The sequence below is a fragment of the Carettochelys insculpta genome, chromosome 5, assembly GCF_033958435.1.
Source record: "Carettochelys insculpta isolate YL-2023 chromosome 5, ASM3395843v1, whole genome shotgun sequence".
In the NCBI taxonomy this organism is placed as follows: domain Eukaryota; kingdom Metazoa; phylum Chordata; order Testudines; family Carettochelyidae; genus Carettochelys; species Carettochelys insculpta.
Genome location: NC_134141.1, coordinates 22,107,754 through 22,120,239, shown reverse-complemented (window position 1 = coordinate 22,120,239; position 12,486 = coordinate 22,107,754). Strand labels below are relative to the sequence as shown.

Below are 12,486 nucleotides of genomic sequence, written 5' to 3'. Positions count from 1 at the left end.
AGACAAGGGACTGCCGGGTTTCCCTGGCCCCAACTGGGTCCCTAGAGCTGGAGCTGCTGGCAGGGCTCTGTGCCCTGTCCGCCTCTTAGCTCTGGGGCTGCCAGAGTTCCCCCAGCCTCGGAGCTGGCAGCAGGGCTCCATGCCCCAGCTGGCTCCCAGCCCCAGCTGGTTCCGTAGGGCTAGAGATGACAGTGAGAGTCTGTGCCACAGCCAGCTCCCAGCCCTGGGGCTGCTTGGGTACCCCTGGCCCCAGTCAGGTTCCTGGGACTGGAGCTGCCAGCGGGGCTGCACCACCCAGATAGCTCCCAGCCCCAGGGCTGCAAAAATATTCAACTGGGCCGCATGCGACCTGGCATGTTTGACATGTTCGCTCCAAACCGTCCTATGGATGGGACAGATCTGCCTGAAAGACCTCTTCATACTCCTAGGAGTATACGCACCCATGGTTGAGAACTGCTATATGAAAAGAATATTAAAATTACAAAGTGAAGGCCTGAGCACTCTTTTGGATGTACTGAGAGACTTTCAAACAAACAAGACGACGGGCGCTAGGATTGTAAGAGGTGAGATCAGCGCAAAATATTTCAAAGTGATCAAGAGACGATTTGATTGTTCATTCCAATGTTGAAATACCATAATACTGGGGACCAAATTCAGAAAGTGCCACTTCCATTTAAGTCAATGAGAGCAGTAACCGTTTATATTAGAACTGAGTTGAAATATAATTAGTAGTAACTGTGCGTTGAGGCTTCCGCAACATTGTAGATTGTCTTTGCCTTGAAGAGCTGCATTAATTTATAATATGCCACAACAATTGGCCATAGCAAAAAATGGGTGGGAATAAGTGAAGGAGGGTGGTAGTAACAATTCTAAAAATGTGCAGGTGCTTAGATTATCTGAACATAAGAACAGCCATACTGGGTGAGACCAAAGGTCCATCCAGCCCAGTAGCCCGTCTGCCGACAGTGGCCAGTGCCAGGTGGACCGAAGACAATGATCAAGTCATTTGTGTCCTGCCATCCATCTCCAGCCTCTGACAATCAGAGGCCAGAGACACCATTCCTATCCTTGGCTAATAGCCTTTTATAGACCTAACCTCCGTGAATATATCTAGCTCTTTCTTAAATTCTGTTATAGTCCTAGCCTTCACAGTCTCCTCTGGCAAGGAGTTCCACAGGTTAACTGTGTGCTGAGTGAAAAAGAACTTTCTTTTATTAGTTTTAAACCTGCTACCCATTAATTCCATTTGGTGTCCTCTAGTTCTTGTATTTTGGGCACAAGTAAATATCTTCTCCTTATTCACCCTCTCCACACCTGTCATAATTTTATATACCACTGTCATGTTCTCCCTCAGCCTCCTCTTTTCTAAACTGAAAAGTCCCAATCTTTTTAGCCTCTCCTCATACGGGACCTGTTCCAAGCCCCTAATCATTCTAGTTGCCCTTTTCTGAACCTTTTCGAGTGCCAGGATATCTTTTTTTTTAGGTGAGGAGACCACATCTGTACACAGTATTGAAGATGTGGGCGTACCGTAGATTTATATAGGGGCAGTAAGATACTCCTTGTCTTGTTTTCTATCCTTTTTTTAATAATACCTAACATCTTATTTGCCTTTTTGACTGCCCCTGCACACTGCGTGGATGTTTTCAAGGACCTATCCACGATAACTCCAAGATCTTTCCTGATTAGTTATAGCTAAATTAGCCCCCATCGTATTGTAAGTATAGCTGGGGTTATTTTTTCCAATGTGCATTACCTTACACTTATCCACATTAAATTTCATTTCCCATTTTGTTGTCGAATCCCTCAGTTTGATGAGATCTTTTTGAAGTTCTTCACAGTCTGCCTTTGTCTTGACTCCACTCAGTACTAAATCGAGAATTGCCCCTCCCCTTGTGGGTTTCCATAGTAGCTGCTCCAAGAAGCAGTCATTAATGGCATCGAGAAATCTTATTTCTGCATCTTGTCTTGATGTGACATGTACCCAGTCAATATGGGGATAACTGAAATCCCCCATTACTATTGAGCATTTTATTTTGGTAGCCTCTCTAATCTCCCTTAGCATTTCAACATCACTATCACTGTCCTGATCAGGCGGTTGATAGTATATCCCTACTGCTATATTCTTAGAGCTTGGAATGACTATTCGTAGTCATTCTTGGGAACATTTTGATTCATTTAAAATTCTTATGTCATGTGATTGTACATTATCTTTCACATTGCCACCCACACAGCCCATTCTGTCCTTCCAATATATTTTATATCCGGTATGATTGTGTCCCATACATTGTCTTCATTCCACCAGGTTTCCTGTGATGCCTATTGTGTCAATTCGCTCCTTTAATACAAGGTACTCTGGTTCACCCATCTTATTAGTCAGACTTCTAGCATTTGTGTAGAAGCATTTTAAAGATTTGCCTCTGCTTATTTGTCTTCCCATCCCCAATGTATTAGATTCTTTTATACATGATTGTTTGTCTGATCTAGCCCATTGTTATCTCCCCTCCTCTCTTTTTTACTGAAGCCTACAGTCTCTCTATAGATGGATTCCCCTCTAAGAGGAGTTTCTGTCCGATCTACGTGCTCCTCTGCACCAATCGGCTTTCCCCCATCTCTTAGTTCAAAAACTGCTGTACGACCTTTTTAATGTTTAATGCCAGCAGTCTGGATCCCTCTTGATTTAGGTGGAGCCCATCCTTCCTGTATTGGCTCACCTCTCCAAAAAGTGTCCCCAGTTCCTAACAAATCTAAACCCCTCCTCCCTGCACCATCGTCTCATCCATGCACTGAGACTCTGAAGTTCTGCTTCCTTACCTGGCCCTGTGCGTGGAACAGGAAGCATTTCTGAGAATGCCACCTTAGAGTTCCTGGATTTCAGTCTCTTTCCCAGCAACCTAAATTTGGCCTCCAGGATGTCCCTCCAACCCTTTCCTATATTGTTGGTACCAACATGTACCATGACCACCGGCTCGTCCCCAGCACTACATGTTAGTCTATCTAGATGCCTCGAGAGATCCATAACCTTTGCAGCAGTCAAGCAAGTCACCATACGGTTCCCCCGGTCATCGCAAACCCAGCTATCTGTTTCTAACAATCAAATCACCCACTACTAACACCTGCCTTTTCCTAACAACTGGCATTCCCTCCCCTGGAGAGGTATCCTCAGTGCAAGAGGATACTGTATCATCCTTTGGAAGGAGGGTCCCAACTATGGGATGGTTTCCCTGAGCTTCCAATGGCTGCTCTCTTCCCCTGAGCCTTTCATCCTCCTTAAGAGCACTGGGGCTCTCAGACTGGAAGTGGGACACTACTACAGTGTCCCAGAAAGCCTAGTCCACATACCTCTCTGCCTCACTGAGCTCCTCCAGTTCAGCCACCCTGGCCTCCAAAGCCCAAACTCGGTCTCTGAGGGTCAGGAACTCCTTGCAACGAGCACACACATACGCCACCTGCCCACAGGGCAGGCAGTCATACGTTACACTCTGTGCAATAGACAGGATAGTCCCCACTCTGCTGCTGGGTGTCTACCTGCATTTTCTCTATTGAATAATCTGAATATAAATGGGGTTTTTGTCTAAAGGCTTGGGATATATGTTATATGTCAGAAGGAAATGACACCCTCTAACCTCCCTTCTCAAAACTCCCTCCTGTTTGCAATCGCCTGTTCGCAAGCTCCCTGATCGCAATGTAGCAGGGTTTATAAAGCTCTGGCCTTCCTGATAGCCCCACCCTTTGGCTACAGCTCAACCAATGAGCAGAGAGTTTTAGATTTCAATCCCAACTATGACTCACAGCTTCCAACTTGCACTCTGAGCACACAGCCTTTCAAACAAACACACAGCTCAGCACTCAAAAACCTCCAAACAAACAGACAAACACAAGCTCAGAACCCCCAAGCACAAAACAAACACACACTCCAGGCAGCCGCTTACCTCAAGATGCTGGAAATCACTCCTCCTACTCTGGAGAGCCCCTCTCAAAACTCCCTCCTGTTTGCAATTGCCTCTTTGTAAGTAGTATTCACTACCAGAGGATTTCAGGTCATAAGATGTAAAATACAACATAAAATAAGTATGTTTGCCTAATGTTGAACACAAGATGGGGAGCCAAGAATTCTTCAGGTCTAGTCCCAGCAATGCCTTGGACAAGTCTCTTAAATTTTCTGTTTCAGTGTACCTTTCTGTAAAATTGGGATAACTGCTGGCTTACCAATCTGACAGGCATGTTGTGACGATTTATTAGTTAATACTTACAAAGCTCTTCACTGAGGGAAAGCCCTATATGTGTACTGAGTACTACAATTAATTAATATAAAGGAAATGACATTAACAAAACTAGTTTTAATTAAGTATGGCTCCTGCTGCAATGCAACATGATTAATTTTTTTTTCAGCAGCTGATACTTCCATTTAATTCAGATCTAACAGGCACATTTGGCAGCATATCAGGCTTTTGCTTAATACGGTATATGGTGTATAAAGACCCCTCTGACAAAGCTCTTAAGTATATACTTAACTTTAAGCATGGGAATAGCTCCAGCAATTTCAGTGGCTTAATGTTAAGCACATATTTAAATGTTTTGTTGTACCATGGCCTAAAGCAGCTTCGATCTGGATAAGCATAATCCTTAAAACTATGCAATTATTATAGCATCCCCTAATGCATCAAAACACACCCCCGCTGCAGCTCTTCATGCACCATCACTTCCCCATTCAAGTGAAATGTCAGCCCTTATCAACACTCCATCATATTCTACTCCTATTTGACAATGGTGGCAGTGGACAACAGCAACAAAGCCTTGAAGGTAAGATACTGAAACTGCAAGAAGAGGAAGAAATACCTGAACGAAATAAGCAATTGTGCATGAGGAAGAGAATCACTGAGGTAGTGCAATCACAAAGTTTATTCCCACTCATATATTGGAACTCATATTTTTTATAATTTCAAGTGGTTGATCTTCATCTGGTATATATCTGCAGTGAAGTCAACAAAAGCATTGACTACTTACATTATAGTATTTATTTAAAATATTTTACCCAGCTTCTCTATTTAAAATATTCAAGGCAGCTTACAATTTTTTAAAAAAATATAAACATGTAGAAAAACTTTTAAAAATACAAAACTCCAAAAGGACACAAAACCTACTAAAACACCTCAAAAGAAGGAGCACACACACAAGTTCCAACACCAATAAAAGGGTGGCTTTAATCTGGTGCTGAGACAATGTTAATGTTGGCACCATGCAAATATCCAAAGGAAGAGAATTCCACAGCCTGGCTACGTCTACATGTGAAGCCTACATCGAAATAGCTTATTTCGATGTAGCAACATCGAAATAGGCTATTTCGATGAATAACGTCTACACGTCCTCCAGGGCTGGCAACGTCGATGTTCAACTTCGACGTTGCGCGGCACCACATCGAAATAGGCGCTGCGAGGGAATGTCTACATGGCAAAGTAGCACACATCGAAATAAGGGTGCCAGGCACAACTGCAGACAGGGTCACAGGGCGGACTCAACAGCAAGCCGCTCCCTTAAAGGGCCCCTCCCAGACACAGTTGCACTAAACAACACAAAATACACAGAGCCGACAACTGGTTGCAGACCCTGTGCCTGCAGCATGGATCCCCAGCTGCCGCAGCAGCAGCCAGAAGCCCTGGGCTAAGGGCTGCTGCCCACGGTGACCATAGAGCCCCGCAGGGGCTCGAGAGAGAGCGTCTCTCAACCCCTCAGCTGATGGTCGCCATGGCAGACCCCGCTATTTCGAAGTTGCGGGACGCGACGTTGAACGTCGAAGTAGGGCACTATTCCTATCCCCTCATGGGGTTAGCGACTTCGACGTCTTGCCGCCTAACGTCGAAGTTAACTTCGAAATAGCGCCCGGCACGTGTAGCCGTGACGGGCGCTATTTCGAAGTTAGTGCCACTACTTCGAAGTAGCGTGCACGTGTAGACACGGCTCCTGGGAGCAAAGGCTGAGAAGGGCCTGCTCTGTGATGTAAATTGTATCTGCCTAAGTGGAGGAACAGTGAGTGGAGCCTCCCTAGCAGACCTCAATCCCCAGGCAGGTTCTTATGGGAAAAGATGGTCCTTTAAAGGTCGTGGACCCAACCCATTTACGGCTTTATAAGTCATACCCAAAACCTTAAATTGTGCCTGGAAACATACTGGAAGCCAGTGCAGCTGCCAGAGCCCTGGCATAATGTGCTCTGCATAATGAGTGTTAGATGAAATTTAGGCAGTCACATTCTGGACCAGCTGAAGTTTCCAATGACTCTTTAAATGCAATCCCTTTTAGAGTGCATTTCAATAATCCAGTCGACATGTGACAAGAGCATGCATTGCTGTGACCAAGTCATACTTGTTCAGGAAGGGTCGCAGCTGGCAGATCAGATGAAGCTGCCCAAAAGCACTCCTAGCCACCAAAGAAATTTGGCTTTCAAATGTTAGAAAAGGGTCCAGGAGGACTCCCAAGCTGCATACCTGTTCTTTCATGGGAACAGTAACCCCATCCAAAACAGGTATACCATGATACATTTCTGAACATGTGGTCTGATACACAGGACCTCAATCTTATCTGGATTCAAATTCAGCTTATTAGACTTCGTCTAGTCCATCACCGCCTCCAGACACAGGTTTAGATCAGTTACCACCGTACCTCGTTATGGTGTCACAGGGAAATAAATGTGGGTATTGTCTGCATATTGGTGGCACCATCCTCCAAAACTCTTTACAGCCTCTCCCAGTGGCTTCATGTAGATGTTAAACAGCATAGGGAATAAGGTGGAACCTTGCGGGGCCCCGTAGCACAATTACCATGTGGTCGAATCACAGCCCCCTAGTTCCACCTTCTGAAAATGTGCTTCTGATACTCATCTTCCCCCAGGAGTTCCAGAATGATACTATGGTCAATGGTATCAAAAGCTGCTGAGAGGTCCAGGAGAATGAATAGGGATGCACTCCTCCTGTCTATCTCCTGGCATAGGTCATCCATGAGGGCAACCAAGGAGGTTTCAGTTGCAAAACCCAAAAGCCAGACTGAAATGGATCTAAATCATCTGTTTCTTCCACGAATGCCTGAAGTTGCAGTGCCACTGCTTGCTTGAGCACCTTGCCCAAGAAGGGAGTTAGGAACTGGGCAATAGTTATTCAAATCATGTGGGTCCAGATAAGGCTTTTTCAGTAGCAGTTTTATGACTGCCTCTTTCAAGACAGCTGGAACTATACCAGATCTAAAGGAAGCATTAATAGTCCTCGGGATCCAACCAGTGATCCCTTCCTAGCTAGATTTAATAAGCCAGGAAGGGCAGGGGTCAAGTGAGCATATGGTTGGACACATTCCTCCAAGCACCTTGTCCATGTCCTTGGTCCGCACGAAGTGAAACTTCTCCAAAGAAGAATAACTGGATAGTACGTTCTACACATTCTGTGCCCCACTTACAGAGCAACCAGAGTCCAAGTCAGACTGAATGTGAGCGATCTTAGCTGCAAAGTGCTTTGTGAACTGATCACAGTGGGAAGCCAAAAGTGCCTCTGTTTTGTTATAAGTACTAGACTGTAACAGGCCCTGCCCTACTTGGAACATATCTGCTCTATGGCTTTGTGCAGATACAATATGGATGAAAAAAGAGTTTTTCTTTGCTGTCATCACAGCTCCAGAGTAAGTTCACAATTCAGCTCTAACCCACAATCAGTTGGACTCAGCTCTAGCTCTCCTCCTGCAGCGTTCTAGCCGTCGCACAGATCATTTTGCCGCCATCAGCTCCCCAAAGAGCCAGGGAGCAAACTTGACTCAGCTAGCTTGAAGGTGCTGAGAAGCAATCACGGGCTACACATTGTTTGACTTGTTCTACATGGATAGCACCACAAAAGAGAAATTAAATTCTTCATTGTACAGTTAAACGGATTCTTTTTTCTATAAACAGTCCCGGAGAAAAATTTGATCTCATTTCTTAGTACAGTGCAACAATAATATTTGGGACAAATTATATGCCCTTTAATTTTTTATTTCGTTTTTCCTCCCTTTTGAAGTGTTTTACAAAGACCTTCCATAGGTGTCACTATTCTGAGTAGCGCAACGAAGGGTCCTGTGGCACCTTATAGACTAACAGAAAAGTTTAGAGCATGAGCTTTCGTGAGTTAACTCACTTCTTCAGATGCTGGTCCTGGAAATCCACCAGCATCTGAAGAAGTGAGTTAACTCACGAAAGCTCATGCTCTAAACTTTTCTGTTAGTCTATAAGGTGCCACAGGACCCTTCGTTGCTCTACAGATCCAGACTAACACGGCTACCCCTCTGATACTATTCTGAGTAGTTGTCTTTAGCACAAAAGTTTGAAATATTTTCAAAGTACCTTATCACCAGCGCCCGCACTTCCAACAGCAGCCTATTGACACTGTACAGCTGGGTAGCAGAGCCCCGAAGAGTGAAATACAGCTTTGAAGGAGTACTGTGGCCTGCGTGCCATACCTTACACAACTCTCTGCATGGCCAAGCAATGCCTTCAACATTGATAGTGCTGTTTGTAGCCATGTCATGTCCCAGTGCTTCTCTGCTATAGGAGCTTTTCCCTCTGCAGTGAAACAGGTCTAACCACGAGGAAAGGCTTCTGCAGGGACAAAAGGCCCTGGGTTGGGGAGGGGGGGGAGGAAAGGTGAAATGGTTTTGGCAGCAGGAAGGCAATGGGGAAAGGCGAGAGTTGTCCACTGCTGCACACCACTCCATACTCTTGTGACAAGTATGGACCATGCACACACTCAGCACATTACCACGGCTATGTCTACACTACAGAGATCCTTTGAAAGAAGCTCTTCTGGAAGATCTCTTCCAAAAGAGCTTCTGTCGAAAGAGAATGTCCACACAGCCCCCGCTCCTTTGAAAGAACAGGCCAAGGATCGAAAATTAAGACGGTTGGAAAGAAAGGCCCTGCGCAGCATCTACACACGTTTTGTTTTGTTTTTTGAAAAAAGCTTTTGAAAGAGGCTGTCGTCCTGAAACAGGAAAGGAAGAGGGATTTCGAAAGGAGCACCACATTCTTTCAATTTACTTTCGAAAGAACATTTTTTGTGTGTAGATACTCCATCAGCTCTTTCGAAAGAGCTCCCTTCTTTCAAAAAATCTTTCAGAAGAACTTGCTAGAGTAGACGCCGCCCATTTGTGTAACCAAAGCACGAAAGTGATGCTTTACAAAGTGACACATATGGTTCTGTTTGTGTCTTGTTGCTTACCACATCAGAAGCATTTACTTCATAAACAAGAAAGATGTTTTTGTTAATTGCCAGTCCTGCAAACACAGTCCGGCCTCGAAAAATTGAACTGAGCTTTTTCCATCTTCCCCATCCTTACTAGTAACAAAGATCCTGCAGGATGAATAAAGTGCTTGCTGACAGAAAAAAAGTCCAGTGTCTTCCAGTTGTGCTCTGAAAAGACAACTCTGAGCCTTCAGGAGGTCTTCCAAAGTATGGTTCAGTGAAAAATTAATTTTCTTAGTGCTTTGCTATAAGAAATAGATTCCAGCTAAACCTCCTGTTGTTGTGTTGGCTCTGTAGAGCTAAAAGGAGCAAGGAGCAGTACAAACTTACTTTGGTCACTAAAACCAGCAGGTATGTTTGAAGAAGCAGATCTGTTGAGTTAGAAGTTGCTGAAAGAGTGTGTGTACTGTCTTTTTAAAACTGTAGCGGGGTAAGTCAGGATAGCATGATGGAATGCTGTCCTGCAGAGGGTCAAAAGAGTCAGTGAAAGAGATTCTGTTTTCCTTATTCTAATATTGTTCTTTGTGTGTTTGTGTGCGTGTGTGTGATTTTAGACTAAAGCCATCTTTCTACTTTAGACATTGAAATATGACAAGTCTGTTTTCATATGATTTTTCAGATCACAGGGGAAAGCACTAATTGCTACTTTAGAACTGTGCACAACAAAAGTAAGCAGGCAACTGTACACACAATTTTGTGCACAGATCATGGTCTTTCTTCTAAAAAATACTGGTCCTAGACTAACTACAGCAATAAATTTAGCATCTTTGATCCAGGTTGACACTGGGAAAGTTGGCAGGGTCCTCTTTCACATCCACACAGCAGAATTGGACCTGATACATGGCACATCTCCCATTGCTGTTAATGCAAGCAGGAGGAGAGGGGAAAATAGAGGCAAGATCCTTTGAGTACGTTCGAGAGAGAAAACTCTGCACAGTTTAATTTTTAAAAAAAATAGAGGTGCTGCTGAATCATGCTTTTGGTTAAAGTGAATGATCCCTCCTTAATGGGCAAACAAAAGTGAAATGTATGTCTTTTCAAGAGTCAGCACCTCTTCTTCAGGCCAGACATGTTTTTTAAAACATGTCTTAATGATCTTAGGTTGTATTATTCCTTAAAAGATTCATGCAGGGTGTCTAAGAATTTTATGAAAAATCTACTAGGCTAATATGCTGAGCAGTTCTAAATCAGATCCAAAATAGCTATGTGCGTATTTTTCAGAGTTCCATAGGGACAGAACAACGTGTCATAAATTGGAAAAAACAAATTTGGTTTTCCAAATGACACAAAATAATAGCAAATGTTTAAAATAAATTAAAATCTCAGACAGAAATTAAATGTGCAAGATCAGGATAAAGAATGGAGAAGGGAAAATTTTGTAAACTAGTCTCACGCACCATGATTTTATGACATCTTTAGGTTTGTGTAATTCTATTATCCTTAATTAAGTTCTTGAATCTAATGAGTACAATTGCCCTTGGAGAATTTGCTTTCAAATCATATTACTTTCAAATGGCAAAGTTATCTTGGCATCATACGTTCAAATGGCAAGGGATTCTTTTCTTAGAAACATTATAGGCACAACCATTGTAGTAGCTCGTGTGGAAAATTGCATCCCATGCAGAAGGTCTGTGTTTTAAATGCCAGCCTATAACAGATAGTAGATTTAACAACCTGAAAAACTATTCTAGGATAATTGTGCCGTTCGGTTTTAGATGGAAAATAAAGTTTAGATCAATATGTTCAAAAATAACATTTTTTTGAAGAAAAGATACAAATATGCACACTTATTTCCTGTAGTAAAACAAGGTTCTCGACAAACCACAAAATCAGGTTTTCTTCTGTCTTGCATTGGGAGAGGGAAACCCAATCAAATGTTTAAAGGATTCATAGATTTTTAGGGACAAAAGAACAATTAGGTCACTTAGGCTGACTTCCTGTCTACCACAGCCCTCTTATTAAATCATGTAAAGAGCTCATTCTCTGATATAGATTTGAACATGATTTCTTGTCCACAAAAGCAAGTATTTATAGTATAGATAAAAGAAACTGTAAATCCGTTGGTATGATCAATATAGTTATGACTTTAAATTATTCTACTTCTAGTTTTGCATGTTCCTTGGCAAAGATACCGTAACTATGTTTCTGGAGAGTTGTGGCAGTGGTTGGCATTTTGTGTAGGTTTCAAAGAGCCAGTCGTTTAGGCTGTGACATTGAACAGCCAGCTTCACTTGTCTGCTACGTGTTTTGTGTCACTTGCACACACACGGTTTATGCTAACGCTGTAGAAGAGCAGTCACCCTTACTGTAACATAACGGGAGAAAGATGGGCAATGAAATCTAAATCAGGAACTTGGGGTTTTGCCTGCCTGTCAGAACAGTGGCCTGCATTTCATTCCCACTACACTGTTTTGTTAGTGTTTGGACACAAGCCAAAATGTGTGATGGACATTAATGATCTGATGTTGTGCTGCTGAACCTCTTGTGAGAGCTCAGCTTGGTGCCTCCCCTCCCATCATCACTGCCCCTTTTCATCTCTCTCGCTTCACCAACTTTGGCTTCAGAGTGTGTGTTCAAAGAGTATTTTAGAAGCAGGAGGCTCTCCCACAGTCACTGAACAGCCCTCAAACTCAAGTGCAAGCACTTGGGCGGGGGAATTACATGAGGATTAATTTCTTTTCAGAATGATGCCAGGAGATTCCAGCCATTAGACTGCGGTAAAAAGATGCCAGTAAAGTTAAAAGGCAGAGTGTATAAAACTGCTATTTTACCCATCCTCATATATGGAGCAGACGTGGATGCCCACAAGAAGAGAATCCAGCATCTGCTGCATCCCTGAAATGAAGATAGTGAGATATTGAGATAGTAAAGTGATCCGACACTCTGTGATTAAAAAAAAAAGGAGGGGGGGAAGTTGTGAGGAGCGCAGGTTGTCCTAATCGCAAACAAAACAAAACAGCAGTCCTGTAGCACCTTATAGACTATCAATATAATTTATTAGGTGACAAGTTTTCATGGGACAAACCCACTTCTCCAGATCTGAAGTGGGTCTGTCCCATGAAAGCTCATCACCTAATAAGCTCTATTGTTAAAGTGCTCCAGGGCTGCTTTTTCGTTTTGTGAAGATACAGATTAACATGGCCACCTCTCTGAGACTAACTGCAAACAAGTTAAGGGAGGCTAAGCTGCATTCAGACATACACTGGATGCGACCATTGGAGCCCTCCAAGTTATA

At 43.4% G+C, this 12,486-nt stretch overlaps 1 protein-coding gene across 5 annotated transcripts in view; it reads left to right on the top strand.

Moving 5' to 3' along the window:
* Positions 1-12,486, top strand: part of PCSK5 (proprotein convertase subtilisin/kexin type 5) — a 361,111-nt gene that overhangs the window by 154,400 nt on the left and 194,225 nt on the right. The window lies entirely within an intron of this gene.